The sequence below is a fragment of the Chlamydotis macqueenii genome, chromosome 6 (assembly GCF_036417535.1).
Source record: "Chlamydotis macqueenii isolate bChlMac1 chromosome 6, bChlMac1.mat, whole genome shotgun sequence".
Classification (NCBI taxonomy): domain Eukaryota; kingdom Metazoa; phylum Chordata; class Aves; order Otidiformes; family Otididae; genus Chlamydotis; species Chlamydotis macqueenii.
In genome coordinates this window covers 19,153,306-19,168,901 of record NC_141561.1, presented here as the reverse complement: position 1 = coordinate 19,168,901, position 15,596 = coordinate 19,153,306, and positions in this window count along the sequence as shown.

Here is a 15,596-nt window from a genome sequence, read left to right as displayed (position 1 = left end):
TAGGGAACTTGAGGCTGGTTCCTTGTTGGGGGCAACGGGAAAGTCTGGTGGCTTTCTAGAAAGGAAAGATCAGGGAAGAGCCAGCAAGAAGGAAAAGATTAAGCTTGAAAGAAGAAATAAATATGTAAAAGGGCTACAAACCCACAGGGGAGCATAAGGAAAGAGAAAACCCCTTTTGCCTCGAAAGGTACTTCTCATTTAAGTCAGGTCCTTCTCTTGGTTTTATGGCAAGCCTTTTTATATTCCACACACAAAAACTTTAATGATATATTGACCCTGCTATTGGTAGAAATCGCAACCCACCTGAATCTGGGCAGAAATTAACCCATTTGCTGTACTGATCCGTATGGAAACCTCTGTCTTCCTACATTCCCATAAGGACAGAGTAGCTCTCCTGCAAGTGCAGCTCACAGCAGGGGAAAAAAAGAGTGTGACATCTTAAAAAAATAAAGAGATAGTCCCAAAGATAACCCTGGGTGGCTGTGAATTTAGTGGTGATGCCGTGATGCAAGTGCTGCTTGTCAGCAAGATGCTGTAAATGGGGTGAACATGGGTGTTCAGACTGAGTACAATCACATGGGCTAACCTGAGAAGTATGCCTAGTGCCATTGTACATTTGAGACGCATTGGCCGAGGGTTCTAAGTCTTTGGAAGTGACAGTGAAAACCTGTCTGCCACTCTCCTCTCAAGTTGCATGGTGCACACTTCTCCCTTTCCTACTGTACATGCAATCGTCCCCCTCACTGAACTCTTCCACCTAGCACAGCCAAACATCCTGTTCTCACTTGCAGTGTAACCCACCCACAAGTACCTGCAAAAGTCACTTCAAAATTTTCCTGAGTGACACCTACAAAATGTTGACAAAGGTTAAGTAGCTCATGTCTTAAGACTGCTGCCTATCATAATGACCAGCATTGCTTTTACTGTTTGCTTGTACCCTCCCCACCTGTTGATAGAATGTCTCTTGTCTTCATACATAAATATTAAATTCTTTGGTATAGGCATAGTACAAGTAACTACAATTAATAACAGCAACATTAAACAAAATAGTCAGTAGTAACCATTTATTATCAGTAGTGGCCACTTATATTGCTACTATAGTTAGCTCAGCATTTCTGATTTGTGTCACAACTTCCATTACATAGATTAATTTATGTTTTTCACATAGCTGTTGACATAATCAAATAGACACTTTTTCAAATTTCCACACTTCAGGGCTCTGGACTTTAAAACCTATATTGGCATCCAGGTCTCAGTACCTTTATCTCCATTTATGTACTTACAGTGTCATCCTCGCTTGTCCTCCTGAACATTTCCTGAAGCATCCTCCTTTCATTCTCATTTTCATGTGTTCCTTTATGGGGCTTCTCAGACCTGGAACCCTCCTATCCGTCCTCTGATTTTGCTTTGCAGGAATCTCTCTCTGATAAAGGAAACAGCAAAATTCTATTAAAAAATGTTTCATAAATAAACAACCCCACCCCCTAAAGCATTTCAAGCACTTCACTTGATATTTGAGCATTTATATTTGAGTCATACAAAACATGTGTACATGACATAATGGACACAGTATACAGATTTGTCATGATAACATAATAACTGTGCTCTTGCGGCTGGAGTCCCACAATCTGCTACATCTCAGCTAATAAATGCTGTGTCGCAGCTTCATAGGAGCTCAAACAGAGAGTTTCCACTCCAGACCTACCACCACTCACAACTAATTTGATATCTCCAGTGTTTCACCAGTGCAGTACAGGTTCAGCCATATTCTGATGGAGGTCTCAGGTACGCATCTACCTGACTATTAAGGATATGCAATGGTTTTTCTCTTCTAATTTTGCTGTGGGTAACGGCCATGTTTTTGCAAGCTCTCAGTCCTGAAGTTATGTGATTATGTGAGAGCTCCAGTTTTCATTCAAAGAGAAACTCTTTAACCTTTAAAGAATGCTCAAAAATATGAATTCATATGCAGAGAACCCTTTTTTTCTTCATTTTTTCCTGATTTTTCATCCCTTCTTATTGTTTTTTGATACCCTTCTCTTGGTATTTTGCAAGTGAAGTTAGCTCTACTAAAGTACTTTGTTGACTTGAAGTGAACTGAATTCTTAGCTTGTAAACTCATTACAGAGATTCTTTTTTTATTCATACATTCTGAGCATAGACATAAATTGCAATAGTGTCTTTCAAACAGTAAATTCTCAAGAACATGAGGTTTTTTATAATGCATTTTGAAATGTTATAGCTTATTTGGTTTTTTTTCCAGCCAAGCCATCATACAATTTTGAAATTGGAATGAATAAATTGTTCTATGAAGACAAACATCATTTCACCTGAAAAAGAACTTTTTATATAGATTTTAAAAGTATAGCCAGCTTTTCCCTAGAGTTTTCAAGTTTTCTGCACATCATGGTTCCACTCTGGATTACATGTGCCATAATGCCACAAAAAAAGACTGTTCCCTCAGTATTTTTGGCTTAGTGAGAGACAGAAAGTGCTGAAAATTTTGTAAGAAAAAAAAGCTATAGTGAGAATTCCTGCTCAGCTTTTAGATCAAAAAGGCTGATTAAGCACTGGAGGTTTGGAGAAATTGAAACTGAAGTGATGCTACAAATCTGCTGGATTTTGCTGATTGGTATAGTAAACTGAATACTGTCTTATGTGTGATTAATTTTAGTATTTTGGGAGGGTTTCATGTATATTTAGAATGGGATAGCCTGAAGCCTAAATCTGCCCTTGGAGACCTTTGCTGTTGGGTGGGTATGAATATGCAGAAAATATGCCTACTGATGAATGAACCCTGCCATTGCCATCCTTGCTGGCTATATATTTTTCTATCATGTCACGCAGCTCCTGAAGTTACACAGGAGAGTAACAAAAGCTAGAGGTATTTCCCATCAGGGCAGGAGCTCCAGAGTCTTTCTGTGGCTCTTGTGAGGCAGAGGCTGCCACAGTGGCCAGGTTTCACTCTGTCCAACACAGCATAGGATCTGGGGGTCTGAATTTGCCACACCTTCTATGGCAGGGCACGAAGTGAACTGAATTTTTAGCTTAGGTATCTGTAGGTAGGTAGGTACCATTTTAGGTATCTGTAATACCAGAACACTTTGTTTAACAGAGACCTAGAATGGAAGAAAAGCATGCACTAGAAACAGCAGAGGACTGGCACTTCATGCTCAAATCAGTTTAGTCTTTTCCACTTCTCTGCTGTTTCTCCATACAAGGTGTTTCAGGTTCAGCGCTGACCTGTAGCAGGAGCAAGGCCAAATCTCAGGAAGACTCGCCACATGCCTCAGGAACAACCACTGGAATATGTTTAAGGTGACTGGTAATTCTTTTACCTTGATCCTGATCACATAGGTTTTCTTCCCGAAACATGCCTGAATACCCCAAAACGAAGACCAGGCTTTTTTAATACAGAGACATTGATCATAGTTTGCAAATTTGCAATGCACTAGTTACTCATGTAGGCGCTCAGTGCACAGTGAATGTGAGATAACCTCCTCCATGTCAAAAGCTAAGTGTGAATTTACAAATGATTTTCAGAAGTGGAGTAAATTACTTCATGCTTACTGCTAGCTAAGAAAATCCGCAAAAGGAGTTATTATGGAGTAGCTTATGAGCTTTAAATTCACACTTGGAATTTTTTTCTTTATGGTAATTTTTCATTTAGAGAAACATTTAGACACTTTGCTGCTTATAGTTTAGATTTTGCATCTTGCCCGGCTTCCAGCCTTTAATAAGTTCAAAACCAAGGGAATCTTGGTTTTGAAGTTCAAAACCAAGGGAATCTCCTTGAAAAGCAGGAGATTCCAAAGGCAGCCCTCCCGGGCACACTGGGAAGAATGCAGCAAAAGAAGCGGTTCCCACCAAATCCTACTGTCATTCCAGATGCACAAGAATTTTTAAATGCAAGACACTTGAGCCACAGAATAATTCAGGTCAGGGTGGACCTCAGGAGGTCTTTAGTTGAATGCATGAAAGCATGATGAACTGTGTGATCAGACCAGGTTGCTCAGGGCTTTATCAAAGTCTGGTCTTGACAACCTGCAGGGATGGAGGCTGCACAAAATCATCTGCAAAGAAGCAAGCTTGTAGCCGTATTTTAAATTGCTTTGTTCAAATTCCCCCTTCATTTAAAGTGCTCAAGCTGGTGGAGTGCTAGCAAAGTTGCCAACCTTTTTGATATGAAATGTGCTGAAGGACAGAGGAAGTGAGGATGCTGACTTAGAGAAGGTGTCCTGGGCCAGAAAGCACAAGTAATAGTAAACTAGATAAAATAAGAGTCTTTCAGAGTCTTGTAAAGATCAAGAAGAAAGTAGATCAATCACTTTTCATGGGGTCCTAATACAAAGAATTTTATTCAAAATTCCAGGCTTTTCACTTATATTCCTGTAAAAACTAATTCTGATAGACACAGGCTTTGATTAAAGATAAAAGATTAGCCAATCAGATAGAACTCAGTGACTTTAAGTAGAAAATAAGAAATAAAACATAGCAAAAAATATTACCTTTGATTTCTCATAATTCTGTATTTAAATTGCGATGTTGTATTAGATCGCTATAGGTATGAAGTCCTCTACATATGATCACATACAGCACAATTTGTGGTGTTTAACTGAACATTGCTCAACTGACATTCTTGTAAAAAACACTCTTAAAAAAGCAAGTTCAGCTTTGTTACTTGATATCTGATTTTCCAAAGTGCCCAACACCTGCAGCTCCCACTGGCTTCATTTGCAGTAACGGCAGTTACCCGGGAAATCAGGTCAGAGCAGGCTCGTACTCACGTGGTAAGGCCACAGTTTTCAGTGGAAAACTCCACATTTTGAAGACTAGGATGTTTTTTACTTTTCTACACCTTCTGCTAAGACGTGTATTTGTCCACAGCAATGCTGGAGCTGTGTCCTTTTAACCTGCCAACATCCCAGATCAGTTCCCGAGCTCATCTGGTTAGAGAAGAATGAGGGTTGTCATGCTGGAAAGTACCTTAAAAATAGGAATCTGGTGCAGGGTCTAACCCCAGCTCCCTGTTTATTCCCTTCTGTAAGCTGATAGCAAGGAAAGATGAAGTATGAACAGATACTTGCTTCTGCCCTGCTCTGGCTTCCGACAGACAGACCATCCGAGCAGGTGTAATATAAGCAGCCACTCCTTGCTATGGGTATGGACACTAATTCACAGGAACAGGGGGAATGAAAGGAAAACGGTAAAAGAACTGGGACTCTGAAAAGTACAATTTCTTCTTAGAGCTGCCTATAAGGTAACACAGCTTTTCACCTATCCGTGTGCAGGGGCACCATCTAAAAATCCGTACTCGTGCTACATAGCCTGAGGCACTTGGGCAAATCAGGGTAACGTAGAGTGTAAATGGAGATTAGGAAAATAATTATACATTGCAAAAAGAGTGTATAAGGCAATAATTGAGATTATAAAAAGCTAACTATGTCTGGGGCTAAAAAATCGTGTTATCCCAAATTTTCATTAATAGCATCCAATTACTGTCTGCGGTTACATAACCGTTCATCTCACTATGTGGCCACTTACTGCTGAAGTCTGTTGCTGCTCAGCATAAATTGCACAGAGCACAGTGTGTAAAGGCACTAATGGCATTTACTTTGCATTTTGCAGTACAAGAATAAACAAAAACATATTCTGGAACAAAATTAAAGTTAGGGGGAGGCATTATTCCAAGCAAATTTTGTTAATTTTGTATGTTGTAAAACTAGCTTAGTTTTGGTTTTGTACCAAAAACATATAACTTACATGGGATATAAAATAAAGTAAATGTTTTCTGTTTTAAATATGTAGTAAAACAAAGAGTACACTATCACATAAAACATACCATTAATTTTAGAGGGGTTTTTTTTCCCCTGAATGCTATAAAAAAACCAGAAAATCTTAGAATCATTAGAATATGGGAACTTTTACTGAGAAATCTCTGTGTGAGCACTGACCAAACAAAATGTCAACGAGCCTCTGCTGATAAGAACAAGCAGAGATAAAGTAGGCAGAAAGATCCTCAAGTCAGTAAATACTGCAAACAACAATCATAACAGGTCAGGCAATTACCAGAAGAAGAAAACAGTGATAAGTCCAGCAAATAAAATGTGATCCCCTCACAAGACATGGACGTGAGAGGGAATGGTGGTACACTAAAGCTGGAGTTCACAGGATATTAACCTTACCGAATGGAGGTCTCATGATTGCTGTTGCATCAAATCCAACAAAAAAAAAAAAACTTGTTTATACAGCAAAATACCTATTTCCTTTGTAGAAAGGAAAACAGAGTGAGTAGTAAAGCTACTGTGAGAACCAAGGAAGCAAAATCAATGAGCCTAAACACGAGGGAACAGTTGCAAACTGAAACAATAAACAGAAGAGTTATGAAAGACCAAAACCATAGACTGAAGCAGCAGGAGAAAAAAAGAATAAGCTGTAATGATTTCTGAGGGGATGATTTTTCATTTCCTTCATGGTTAATGGCAACATTTCATTGACCCCTGCTGGAGGAGGATCAGGCTCCTTGAGACAGAAACAACAATGGCTGAAAAACAACAAAAAGTAGAACAAGTAGCGAAAGGATTCAGTATAAAAAGAAGAGCCGACAAATAACTCTAATTCTTTGCCCATTATAAGCAGAATTTCTGTCTATGTTGGAATGGGGATTTCAATTTGCTATTACCTCCTGAAAAACAATAATTTAACAAGAAGTCACCACAGGGACTTTTGTCATAAAGAACAAAACATCCAACAGCTCATTCTCACAATAACAACAGTTCTTAATCCGCAAGACACTATCTGCAGTCTGAAAGTACACAACTAATCCTCAGCTCCTTTGGAAGTGTTTGTGAAACACAAACTGCTTCCCAGAACGTAGTATGTAAAGGTAATTCTGAGAAAACAGACATTAGCTGATATTTGCCAATATTCAGCTTAACTTCTGAAGTTATCCACGTAAGGAAAAGGAGAACACTTCCTTAGTTACGAAAACAAGCATATATCACGAGTAACAATAAATAGCCAGTCAAACTGGGATTTCTGGAAACAACCCAGACACTCAATTTTATTCAAAATATTTGTTTGATGAGCCCTGACAAAGTAATACACAGTTTACTGGGATAAAAACAGTAATCTAAAATCAGAATTAAGCCTTGTAAATTAGCTAGTATTCCACTTTACCCAATAGAGCCTCCATAAATAAATTCAGTCTTTTTCATCAAATATTCAATACATGTCTTTCAAAACGCATATTAGCTTAACAGGGATAGTAAGTTATAGGCCATACTCAACACATGCTTGCAAACAACAGCTTTTATCAAGTTAATTATTTTCTTGATAGAATTACAAAATCAATAGAGGGAAGTGAAGCAGTAGATTTAATAAATTTATAACATCTTTACATTTACATTTTAGAAAGTACTTTTAAAATCATCTCAGGAAGTGTTATTTGTAAAACAACCTGAAGTGGTTTGCATCAAAGCATTCTGATAGATTAAAATTGTAAGTGAGGGTTCTCAATATAGGTAAATGCATCAGAATAGTGTAAGAGGCTATCCAGGAAAGAACAACAAGATGGTATTTGCATTTTTCTTCTAAGGAGTGAGGAAAACAATATTATTATGGCTAAAAAATGTATATATATTCACCTAGAGAGAGACTTACTAATAAAACAATTACAAGTAAATTTAAAAAATTAGAAGTAAATAGCCTCAAGAAAAACAGTTTCAAAATTACATATCGCTAAAAAAGGAGAAATTTGTGAAGACAGACATTTGTGATAAGACTGAGTAATAATTCAAACAAAAATTTTACTGTAATACAGGGATAAAATAAGCAGGTACATACTGCTCAATTTCTGCTAAATCTCGACACCAGAGAGATGTATAAAGGCAAGAAATGCCTCAGAAAAAGAGATTTAAACACGATCAAAGACTCAAAAAGAAATAAACAATGTGTAATGCTAGCTAAATATTCAGAAAAAAAATACATATCTACAACTTAAAAATAAAAGAAAGTAAATGTTTCTAATATTAATTCCCCCAACCTTACAATTACCTTCTTAAAATCTGAGATATTTCCAGAGGAATAATAAAATAGATATGGGTAAGGAGCTAGACTAACTTGAGGACAAGGGCTAACCACATGGATAATACACAGTTTGGGTACCTGAAACAAATGATGGACACTCAAATTCACATATTACTTCCCTTGGCTTCTGCACATGACAGGTTGGGATGGTTTGCAGATACTCTGTCTGGAACACCACAGGCTACAGCACGGCAGTGTCTCCTTGGCCAGAGAGACTCCTCGGGAGTGGATGTGAAGCTCAACATGAGCCAGCAATGTGCGCTTACAGCACAGAAAGCCAGCCACACCCTGGGCTGCATCAAAAGAAGCGTGGCCAGCAGGTCAAGGAAGGTGATTCTGCCCCTCTACTCCGCTCTCCTGAAATCTCACTTGGAGTACTGTGTCCATCTCTGAAGTCGCCAATATAAGGAGGACATGGACCTGTTGGAGCGAGGAGGGCCATGAAGATGATCAGAGGGCAGGAGCAGCTCTCCTGTGAAGACAGGCTGAGAGAGTTGGGGTTGTTCAGCCTGGAGAAGAGAAGGCTCCAGGGAGACCTTACAGCGGCCTTCCAGTACCTCAGGGGGGCTTATAAGAAAGAATGGGGAGTAACTCTTTAGCAGGGCCTGTTGTGATAGGACAACTATTTTAAAATAGAGGGAGGTAGCTTCAGACTGGACATAAGAAAGACTTTTTTTTTTTTAACAGTGCAGGTGGTGAAACACTGGCACAGGTTGCCCAGAGAGGTGGTGGATGCCCCATCCCTGTAAACATTCAAGGCTGTGTTGGATGGGGCTCTGAGCAACCTGATCTAGTTGAAGATGTCCCTACTCACTGCAAGGGGGTTGGACTAGATGACCTTTAAAGGTCCCTTCCCACTCTAACCATTCTATGATTCCTTGCCACCAGGCAGCACAGCTGCAACTGAGGGTATGAGGTTTTCTCCTACCTTTCCTCACAATGTAGCCGATGGCCTGAATAGGAGTAAAAGCACTTTCCTTTGAGACAGAAGCTGTCTCAGAATGCTCTACGACTGAGGAAGAAAATGAACTCAGACTCTACTTTGTAAGCTGGTGAACTCTAGAATCTGAGAGAAAAAGTGGACAGCAACATCATTTTCTCATTTAACTTAAAGAAAGGAAGACTGCAGAAAGAGGCAGCTTATTTCTGTAGATGTGCTCCTGGCATGCTGCAAAGAAACCTCTTAGGTTAAGTCTCAGAGTAGATTCCAGCAAAGGAATGTCTAATTCTGGGGTTCCAGTCATATTTAGAAGGAAAGTAAGTAATAAGATGGCTAAAATAATCTGGTCCGAGTAGCCACAGAAGGACAAGTCTAGGCTCTTAGGGATTCTAAGATGGAACAAGATGTTCCTTACAGAATTTAGGTTCCATAAGGGTTAAATAGTGGCTGAATGGATTTAGATAATTTGTAGCTACCCAACTGTTTTCTTCGGTGCCTAAATCCTTTCCTGGATCTGGCCCAGGAGAGAGCAGGGTGTTGTGCAGTTAAGTGCTCTGCTTTTACAGAAAATCAATGCCTAACTATCATTTTTTTCATTTAGAAGATGGTCCCCCAGCATTTGTATAGTTTGCCATTATACAACTAATTGGACACATTATAAATGCTTAAAGATATCGAAGGGCGTTAACAAGGAGGAAAATGCAGTTATTTAGTCTAGTACAAGAGAGTATGAAAATCAGAAGAAAATTCATATCTGCAGGAATTATTTGAGAGTGAACTGTATTCAGGTGAGAAATAGTCTTCTTACTAAAACGGCAGAAGCTGCAGCACTTCTGTTATTTAAAATGAAAATAAACATGACACTGGTAAGTAGAAGAAATATAGTATTGATGGGCAGGCTGATGTTGCATGTCATCTCTTCCTGTAATTGATGTCACTCTATGAAATCAGCTTTCTTTTTCTGTTTTGAATACATGATTTTGGAGCAATTAGTGACTATCAGAGAAGCCTGTGGGAACATGACCAGGCATGGGGCTGCTGTTTGCTTGCCAACACTTGTGAATAATCAATTTTTACTCATTTGATTCAGGATGATAAATCCCTACCTGAGACCTTCTGAAGTTAGTATTTTTCTCAGAAGTAAATAGAATTATGAAAATAGAACTACATGAGGAAAAAGCTTTTTGTAAAAGAGTAGTCAAGCCTACTAGACAATCAAAAGCACAAATGTTTTAAAAGGGAACATCCATTATCCTGTCTATAAGATCCAAGGGAGAGGAAATGTGGAAATCCAGTGTTCGTCAGAAACATTTCTTCATACTTCGGGAAGCTTTTACAGTACTGCAGGTTGACCACCAAGCAGTAAACTGTTCTTCACTCAAAAGTTTGCATTACACAGCTCAAAAAGCTCTGTCCTTTCTGCAGGGACAGTGCTTCACTCCATGGAAAGCAAATCACTGAGGTCTGGCTTACCATGGAACTTCATTTTCCTTATTTCTCTTGTGAGATGAAGAAGCAGAAGGGCTTCTGGATTGGAGGTTCTGACTCCAGAAAAGAGATGTCATGATGAAACACAGGGCAGAAAAATTATCATGCAAATGGGGAAAGTCACTCATCTCTGGAGATACATATTCTTTTCCTGAGGGTAACTTCCTTGATAAAATACATTTTAGAACGATAAATCTTGGAACAATAAGATACAAAGATCAACAAGAATGTAAGGAAACATACAATTGGCAGGCATTATATACAAAGTTGGCTGACCTATTTCACTCAAAATATTTTCTCTAACAACATTTTTATGAAAAAAAAAATTAGAAGTTATTAATGTTATTAAGACTTTTTCGATTTTCATTTTTTCTATATTTTCTTTAACATATTTTACATATTTTTAAAATCTGCATCTATTAGAAGCCTTATTTTCTTACTGAAATACATGGATTTTCATCAAATGTAAAGCAAAAATGTAGAATCTATATTGATAAAATAGAAAATGGAAAGAAAAAATGGGAAATGGGTCAATCTTGAACTCCATGAAATGGAAAGAGCTTTAAAATGTCAGAATGTCAGATGCATTTTGACAGGTAAATGTAGTTAACCATATCAGTAGTGAAAAGCTCATTGTATAGACTTCCAAAAAGATAAGAAAATAAAAGAAACATAAACGTATTTTTCTTTTAATTTCTCTTTTTTAAAGTCAAACTCACCTTTTTTTTTTGGATCCTGACTTAGTCTTTTTGAATGCTGGGAGATGAGCAAGCTCTAATCAGTTTACATTTCAGATGTAGAGTTCACTGTGACTCTGATGATAAATTATTTAAATGAAAATTACTTCCCTTTCCAAGAGATCTTAAGAACCTGGTGAATACAAGCCTACACAGGAACATTTGAAAGTTTCTATTTATTCTCATCACAGCAAAGGCTTTAAAAACCATTGAATAATAATAGTCCGAAATGTTGACTCTCTGTCCTTGTGTATCTAGTATATTAATAGTTTACAAAGCATTAAAAAGGATTGTATTTCCTTTGTAGAGCCCACTAAAAGACATCAGAATCACTTCCCGAAGGCAACATACATTCAGTTTCAGACACGGAGTATTTCATTTGAAAGATGGTGCACTGGTTTTCCAGGTAATTACCAAGCTTTTAGGGAAAAAAAATAACCCACCAAAAAAACAATTGAAAACCCCAAATAATCTCGAGTATTTGCATAGCCTTCTTAACGGGGATGTCTGAATACCTCCTTATTTTTTGAATGCATTCGTTTTACTAATAGGAAACAGAGACTGACTGGTCTTTGGTTTCCTTGGTTGTGGACAGCCAAATGCAGGTCTGTCAAACCTGCAGCCGGCATCTTAAGAAGCCTGGACACAGCTGCAGTAAGAATGTCAGACTGTACAGCAGCACAGCCACTCCATCCCCATTACACATTGCATGCGCTCTATCGGAAAAGCTTAGGTGTGATGGCTACGTCTTCTTCACCCGTTCCATGCCATCTTTCTTCTTCTAGAGGCAGGGGTTATACTAAGCAATCTCCTTCTCCTTAGAGGCAGAAGTGCATTTGACACAGAGGTGACAGGCAGACTACACAGTAAGTACACACTGGAGATGAGTGATAGATCAAGGTTTCTTGAGCCCCATCACATTTCCCTTTTAGTATTAATGGGAGGACAACTGAGGTCTATGTCTACAAACAGTGCTGTCTTCTGCTCTGTCGTGCCATTAAGAAATAAAGATTTCCCCCAAAAAAATTTAGAAGGGTAAGTGCCTGGTACAGGTGACTTTCATTATCTCTCCTTAATTTAAAAAAAAAAAAAAGAAGAGGGGGCTGGATAGGAGGCACCAGAGCAGCTATGGCTGCAGAAGCTCAGCTCAGATGCTCCTGTGCTTGGAGGGCCAGTGCAGTTGGCGTTAGAGAAGTTTCAGGGCAATGCAAACATAAACTTCCTCCTGGAGGAAGACTGTTGTCATCATAAGCGCATGACATGTCCATACTTCTTTATTGCTGAATAAATGTGTTTCCTAATGAGTTTTGAATACATTACATAAATTTGCATGAATTCTGGCAAGTCTTAGGGATTTGTGTTTGCTGTATCATCATACATCTCATGAGAGATATAATATTCTGAGTAAAATACACATTATCTAAAATAGTGCCTTATGAAGTAATAGGCAAGGAAAAAAATTCACAGACTTCTTTGGCTTAGAAACCAAATATCTTGGGTTTTATATCTATACACCTGATTTTATTTTTGTCTTCATGGCTACAAATAGTTTATTCTATCTATGTTAGTGATAACCAAGACCATTAAAAGATTATTCATTTTCTGTCAGAGATAGTTAAATAAAAATGTCTATTAATATAATCAGTAATTATACCCCCTGTCAATCACTGAGTAAATTATTCATAATTTTCCCTGTACCATAAATTTGCTTTGTATAATAGTCATCAAATAAAAAACAAATCAAGATTTTTCTATCTCAGATAAATTATCCACAAATATTTGTTTAATTAACTAACTCTACTACCTGCCATGTCTCCAAGCAGATGTTAAGTATTCTCTTGTCTCCTTTCCTAAGTAAATTGATATCCAGTTACACATTTTTTCCCATGTGCCACAGTTACACAATTTTAATCTCACTTGCTTACCTGAGGTCAGGCAGTGGTTCAGAGCAGTCGACCTGCAGTCACATTTCTTTATTCTTAGCCGAATAAATATTCTCCAACCACGAAAAAAGAATTCTTTTTGTTCTTTCCTTAGTTCTCTTTTAGCTTCATTCCCACTAAAAATAGCAATTGTAAGCATACCTTCCAAGGCAAAAAACCCAGAAACCTGATCTGTTTAACTTCTTTTAGTCTGATGGGTTATTCACTTTCTCTCCTCAAGGTTGTTTAATGGGTATTTTCCAATCAGCAGTATTGTTATCTTATATGTAGATTTTTAAAGAGTATGTTCCAAAACCTATTTTCTGTTTTCAAGCCTAAGACAATCAGGACTAGGTTGAGTTATCTCAGGATACTCTGTGCTGTATTTCCAACTTTTAAATCAAGACAGTAACTCTTTATCTTATTGGTGGGATAAAGGACTTCATCCTTTCCCATAAATGCATGGGTACTTTTATTCCTTCTATTTTTATTCCTTCTATTTTATTTCTATCTAATACAAAGATTATTTTTTTTTTTAAGGAACTGGGGGAAGAAACAAGCGTTTCCAGTTCTAATGCTTACCCCAAGCAGCTACAGCAGCTCAGGTGGTCAGGGAAACAGGAGGACAGGTGAAGAGGCTTTTCCTGCTCTAGAAACACAGCAGAAAGAGTACCCACCCTTGGGTTGGTAATAGCAGGGCTCCCCAACGTCTTACATTTCTTAAGTAGCATGGTCAGTTTAAGTGTACATAACCTGGCATTCCTGTTAAAAGAGAAAGTTTTGTCCTCCATCATCTCTTTTTCTAGGTTGATTTCAACCTGGACTGTGAGTACATGAACACTTGTGCTAGCATACGGGTGTAGGCGGCACGGGAGCAAAACAAGAGACAGAGATGGGAAAGGCCAGATTTTTTGGAAGCAATAGAATTAGTGCCAGCTTCTGAAGCCATGATGTTAAAGTCAGCACCCCAAGGCAGTGGTGCCCTGGAATCTTCTCTCTTAGAGCTACTATGTAAAACTGTCATCAAGCTCAGTAATTAAGCTTTGGTTTGCTGTCATGACAAAGAAATATTTATGCTGATTTAATGACAGACGAGACACTTCAGTACTCTTAGATAGTTCCTAAATCTGATAATCTTGCAAAAAAATCTAAAATTGCTTTGCCTTACTCCAAAAGTGGATATTATAAAGACACTTGTAATGATCTGACTGGAATCTCTTATGTTCCAGTGTCAGTACAGAGCCATAGATTTCTATCTTCTGATGCTTCATATGGGGGTGTATGCTTATGTAGCCTAGGCCACTGACTTGTTTCAGTCTCTTTGGGAGAGTCGACACTGGATCAGCTTTTATTTGGCTGTATTTCTTCTTTATTATTATTATTTTTATTTTTCAAGAAATTTTTATTTTTCAATAAAGATTAAAGAATTGGACCAGGTGTCTGAATAATACAAACTAGCACAACCCTGTTGAAATCAGCACATGCAAGATTTTTTATTCTATACAAGGATGCACTTAATAAAATTATTCTTTAAATATCCTGTGAAGTTTGGGGTTTAAAGCAGTAAGAAATGGATTTTCTGTCAAATTGGGTGGCCATAGAAGAAAGAAAAGCATGAATAATGTTTATAATCCAATTAAATCCCTGGTCCGTTACGGTTTTCAATTGATTGTTATAGTCTTGGACATTTCAGGGGTATCTGACACCACTGAATAACACTAAACTGCTTAGGACTTATGTCAGATTGATAGAAAAAGTCACTTGATTTGTTTACCTGCCCATTTGCACAATGGTCCTTCCGGCAATTTTTATTCTTTTTTTTTTCCCCCCATATTCTTTTCACATACCCAGGGAGTTCCCGTTTTGTCTATTTTTATCCAGTGTTTCTACACTTCGTGTGAAATACTCTAACTGCACAGTTTGGCTTTAACATCCAATTGCCACATGTTCATTTTGTGATCAAAGTTGAAGTCTATTAATTTTGCCTATATTTTTGATCTAATGCTTGCTAATATCTAACTCCACAGGTCAGATAAAACTTTCCTGTTTAATGTTATGTCACTATGACAAAATTCAGATGATAATCAGGGAATATTCATTTTACTGAATGTTATGCATATTCCACTTTGCTATTTACTGTAGTATTTTCATAGTGGTTAGCATGACTGAGTTGAAAGCTCTTTCTAAATTCTTAGGATTCTAATTGAAAATTGAGTATTTGATCCATTTCTTTAAGAATGCTTATGTAACAAAATATAAATTTATAAATTTATAAAAATATATTTTTATAAATTATATAAATATAATTTTCACATTCTTATCTATTTAAATGCTAAATGATTTGTCTATTCAGAAATGAAAAAAAAAAAAGAAGAAATTATTTTCCAATTTGCTCTATGCTTGTATGAACCAAAAGCCAAG